Raw genomic sequence first — 4884 nt, 5'->3', positions numbered from 1 at the left:
CTTTGTTCTTGATCACTTTTAAGAGATCCTCTACAGCAGATTTGCCTAATGCAATAAGTCACTTGATTCTTGACTGCTGCTTCCATGAGTGTGGACAGTGGATGCAAGCAAAATGAAATATTTGACAACTTCAACCTTTGCTCCATTTATTATGATATTATTTATTGGTCCACTGGTGAAGATTTTTGTCTTCTTGACACTGAGGTGCAACACATACAAAATCATAGAAACCTTTATTAAACAAAAATATAAAAATGTGAAGCTGTTGGTTCTCAACACATCCTCCTTCAGGTCTATATACTTCTGAAGGCAATGTTTGTATCTCTGTAACTCTTTCCATGAAAAATTCTATATACATCATGTCAAAACAACACTTTTTGACATCTTCATGGGACATACACCATGTTCTTTTTTTTTTTTTTAATTTTAAATACAACTTTATTTAAGACATTGCATTTTCCACTTACAACACAGTGCTAATAAAGTGCAATGTTACTTTCTTTCCCTATGCTCTTAACTTGATATTCAAGTATTGAGAATGCCCAGAAATTTAGTACAGCAGTTCTACTTTTTAAAACTGCTATTGAATGTGCTAAAAATTTGGGTCCTTCAATGTTTCACTGTGGAACAATGCTAAGGTATATGCTTAGATACTGGCTTAATCAACCTCCTCAATGGTGGGCCCAGAAGAGGCACCACCAGATGGAGGAGCCCCATCACCCAGGCATTCCTTCAGGCATGCCTCCTGCACTGTGGTACAACTTGGCAATGATGGTGTTTCAGACTTTCTCCAGCTCTTTCTGTTGATGTTCAAATTCTTTTTTCTCTGCAGTCTGATTCTTATCAAGCCAGTTGACAATTTCATTGCATTTATCAAGAATCTTCTGTTTGTCTTCTTCACTGATCTTGCCTTGAAAATTTTCATCTTTAACAGTTGCTTTCATATTAAATGCATAGGATTCAAGTGAATTTTTAGAGGACACCTTATCCCGCTGTTTCTCATCTTCAGCTTTGTACTTCTCAGCTTCCTGAACCATCTGTTCAATGTCTTCTTTACTCAAGCAGCCCTTGTCATTAGTAATGGCAATCTTGTTCTCTTTTCCAGCACTCTTATCCACAGCAGAAACATTGAGGATACCATTGGCATCAATATTGAAAGTGACTTCAATCTGAGGAACACCACGGGGTGCAGGAGGTATGCCAGTAAATTCAAATTTGCCAAGCAGGTTGTTATCCTTGGTCATGGCACATTCATCTTCATAAACCTGAATGAGTACCCCTGGCTGGTTGTCAGAGTAGATTGTGAAAGTCTGTGTCTGCTTAGTAGGTATAGTAGTATTGCGCTTGATAAGTACAGTCATGATTCCACTAGCAGTTTCAATACCAAGGGAAAGAGGTTTGACATCCAGAAGCAATAAATCTTGAACATTTTCAGACTTGTCTCCAGATAAGATGGCTGCCTAGACAGCTGCACCATAAGCAACAGCTTCATTAGGGTTGATACTCTTTTTCAATTCTTTGCCATTGAAGAAATCCTGAAGTAGTTTCTGAATCTTGGGAATACAGGTAGAGCCACTCACCAGGACAATGTCATGGATCTGTGACTTGTCTAGCTTGGTATTCCTAAGAGCTTTCTCCACAGGATCCAGGGTGCCACGGAATAGGTAAGCATTCAATTCTTCAAATCGGGTCCGGGCAATGGAGGTATAGAAGTCACTACCTTCATACAGAGAATCAATCTTAATATTGGCCTGGGTTCTAGAGGAGAGAGTGTGTTTTGCATGTTCACAAACAGTGTAGAGGTGGCAGACAGCCCTCTTATTCTCACTAATGTCCTTCTGAAGCTTGCACTTAAACTCAACAATAAAATGCCTGACCATTTGGTTGCCAAAGTCTTCTCCACCTAAGTGGGTGTCTCCAGCTGTGGATTTGACCTCAAATATTCCATCTTCAATAGTGAGGATTGACACATCAAAAGTGCCTCCTCCTAAGTCAAAGATCAGCACATTTCTTTCAGCACCAACTTTTCTGTCTAAGCCATACACAATAGCAGCAGCAATTGGCTCATTGGTCCTAAGTACATTAGGCCAGCAATGGTTCTAGCATCTTTGGTGGCCTGATGCTGGGAGTCATTAAAGTAGGCTGGTACAGTGACAACCGCATTGGTAACAGTTTTTCCAAGGTAGGCTTCCACAATTTCCTTCATCTTTGTTAGAACCATAGAGGACACTTCCTCTGGATAGAAACTTTTGGTCTCTCCCTTATATTGTACTTGGACCTTGGGCCTGCCTGCATCATTCACCACCATGAATGGCTAATGCTTCACATCAGACTGGACAACAGCATCATCAAATTGTCTTCCAATCAAACATTTGGCATCAAAAACAGTGTTAGTAGGATTCATGGCAATTTGATACTTTGCAGCATCACCGATCAATCATTCGGTGTCAGTAAAAGTGACATAGCTTGCGATGGTTTGCTTGCCATGATCATTTGCAATGATCTCCACTTTTCTGTGCTGGAAGACACCCACACAGGAGTAGGTGGTGCCAAGACCAACGCCTACTGCAGGTTCCTTAGATATGATTGCTCAGTGGAGGTCCCGATGAAGAGAAGAAAAGCAGACCGCAAGACTGCTGTCGTGCGAAATGAGCACATCATGTTCTTTTTCAGTGTGCTCCTTTCAAATGTTCTTTGAGTTTGGGTAACAAAAAGCAATCTGAAGAGACAAGATCAGGGTTGTGGGGTAGATTGTATAAAGGTTTCCAGTGAAATTCTCCTAGGACAGCTCTTGCTATCCTTGAAGAATGAGCAGGTATATTGTCATGACAAGAAAGCATTCATTGGTGCAACTTTCCTGGCCTTTTTTCTCACCAATGCAGTTTTTAATTTTCCAAAACTTCTTCCTAAAAGCCCCAGTGATCATCCTGCGTCCTTTGAGAAAATCTATCAAGATTCCACCCACACATATCCACTGCCATTGAATTGATCCCAACTCAGAAAAACCTATTGAATAAATTAGAACCACTACTAAGGGTTTCTGAGGATGTGAAACTTTATGACTGCAGACAGTCTCATCTTTTGCCATGGAATGTCTGGTGGGTTTGAACCACCAACCTTGCAGTTAGTAGCCCAATGCATAACCCATGGCACTACCAGGGCTCTTCTATCTAGATTACCCCTTTGGGATTAAAAAAAAAAAAAAAAAAAGTGCTATTCTGTCTATCCTGAATTTAACTGACTCAGAACATTACCTCTGGAAACACTGTTTTGATTTGACTATTTTGTTTTTGAAAGCACCCAACAAGAGTAAAGCAAATATATTATTGAGAAAATAGAAACTTTGTCTAAAGTCACCCACTGATTGCAGAGACATGTTTAAACATGTTTTGTTTGGGAAAAAAAACACAAAAAACTGTGCAAGAATGAACTGGAACCCTAGTAGCAATTTTTCTTGTTTTGATGTACCATTGTATAGTTTATTGTCTTTCAAGCAAACATGACTATAATGACTTAAAGATTTATGATGTGGATCATTTTCCTTAATCCTTCATCATTGGTTTCCTAGATATTGTACATACCTTCATGACCAAAAACATACAAGTTAGTTTTTTGATATTTTATACATAAAGTTTTGGTCTAACGGCAAAATATTCAAAGCCATGTCATAGATTGGTGACACCTAAAATATATTCAAATGTGATTGAATTCTAATTATTTTAAAAGAAAATGAAGCCTTCAGAAATCCCATTGGACATTCATCAAGGAGGCGGAGCTTGATGGCGGACAGGGTAGAGGTGCAGTGAAGTTCACCGTCAGCAATACCACAGAATAGCAGGCGAAGCAGGTTCAGGGCAGAGCTCCAAAACTCTGAACCACATAGGTAGGAATATTTAAAAAGTTTGAAGGCTTATAGCTTGTGGAACTTGTAGCAGAAGTAAGAAATCACATACTTTTGAATCTGCCCGGCTTGGCGGCCTGGAGCCGACAATGTGGGTGAGACCAAATGGCAAGAACAAGTGGGGGAACAGACCCACCATGGAATAATGTCTCGGGAACCTCGGAGAAAAGGTGGACAATACACTTTTTCGGTTTTGCTTGGTCTGATTTTCCTTTTTTTTTTGGTATCTGTTCATTGGTCACCCACTGTTTATGCACCTCTATTCTGGTGACTAGAGGGGGTGCCTGAGTGAGTGGACACCTCCCACCCCCAACCACTGGTGGGTTCTTCTACCATGCATGTGCACAGATACTCTTAGCCCAAGAGCTGGTTCTGAACTGTTTTTTAATAGGGAAAAGGCCAGAACAAGGGGTGTGGAGAGGCAAAGAGAGTTTTAAAACAAAACAGGCTGGAAAGTGTTGAAGAGCAGAGATGTCAGCTTGAGGACTAAGATTTGCTGGTTGTTTTCCTGATGAGTGAAAGATACAGATTAAAATCAGCAGAGAGAAAGGCCATAAGGCAGCGTCCATAATATATCAGGCATGAACTTACAGTTGCATCCCCCATTTGAATTTTATGCATAGTGTTTACTTATTTCAGAAATGATATGTAACAATACAAATGGAGTACTGCCAACCAGATATCAACAGAATATTGAATATTGAAACAATGATGAAGAACACCAGAATATTGTCAGACATACAGCTGAAAGGTGATCCCCTCAGTTTGGAAGGCATTCAAAATACGATTGAGAAAGAGCTGCCTCCTTAAAGTAGAGTTGACCTTGGTGACATGAATGGAGTACAGCTTTCAGGACATTTGTTTGCTGATGGAGCACAACTCTAAATGAGCATTGTTGTTGTCAGGTGCCATCGAGTCGGAACCGACTCATAGCGACTCCATGCACAGCAGAACGAAACAATGTTCGATCCTGGGCCAACCTC

The 4884-nt window shown here is 40.3% G+C and overlaps 1 protein-coding gene and 1 pseudogene across 1 annotated transcript in view; both read right to left on the bottom strand.

The window, feature by feature from the left end:
* ATG10 (autophagy related 10) overlaps positions 1-4884 on the bottom strand; it is a 491399-nt gene that overhangs the window by 152327 nt on the left and 334188 nt on the right. The window lies entirely within an intron of this gene.
* The window catches only part of LOC102839134, a 29981-nt pseudogene continuing 25755 nt past the window's right edge, over positions 659-4884 (bottom strand).

Source organism: Chrysochloris asiatica, unplaced genomic scaffold (assembly GCF_000296735.1).
Source record: "Chrysochloris asiatica unplaced genomic scaffold, ChrAsi1.0 scaffold00145, whole genome shotgun sequence".
Lineage (NCBI taxonomy): Eukaryota > Metazoa > Chordata > Mammalia > Afrosoricida > Chrysochloridae > Chrysochloris > Chrysochloris asiatica.
The sequence above is the reverse complement of the archived record's forward strand: the minus strand, read 5'-3'. Positions and strand labels throughout refer to the sequence as shown.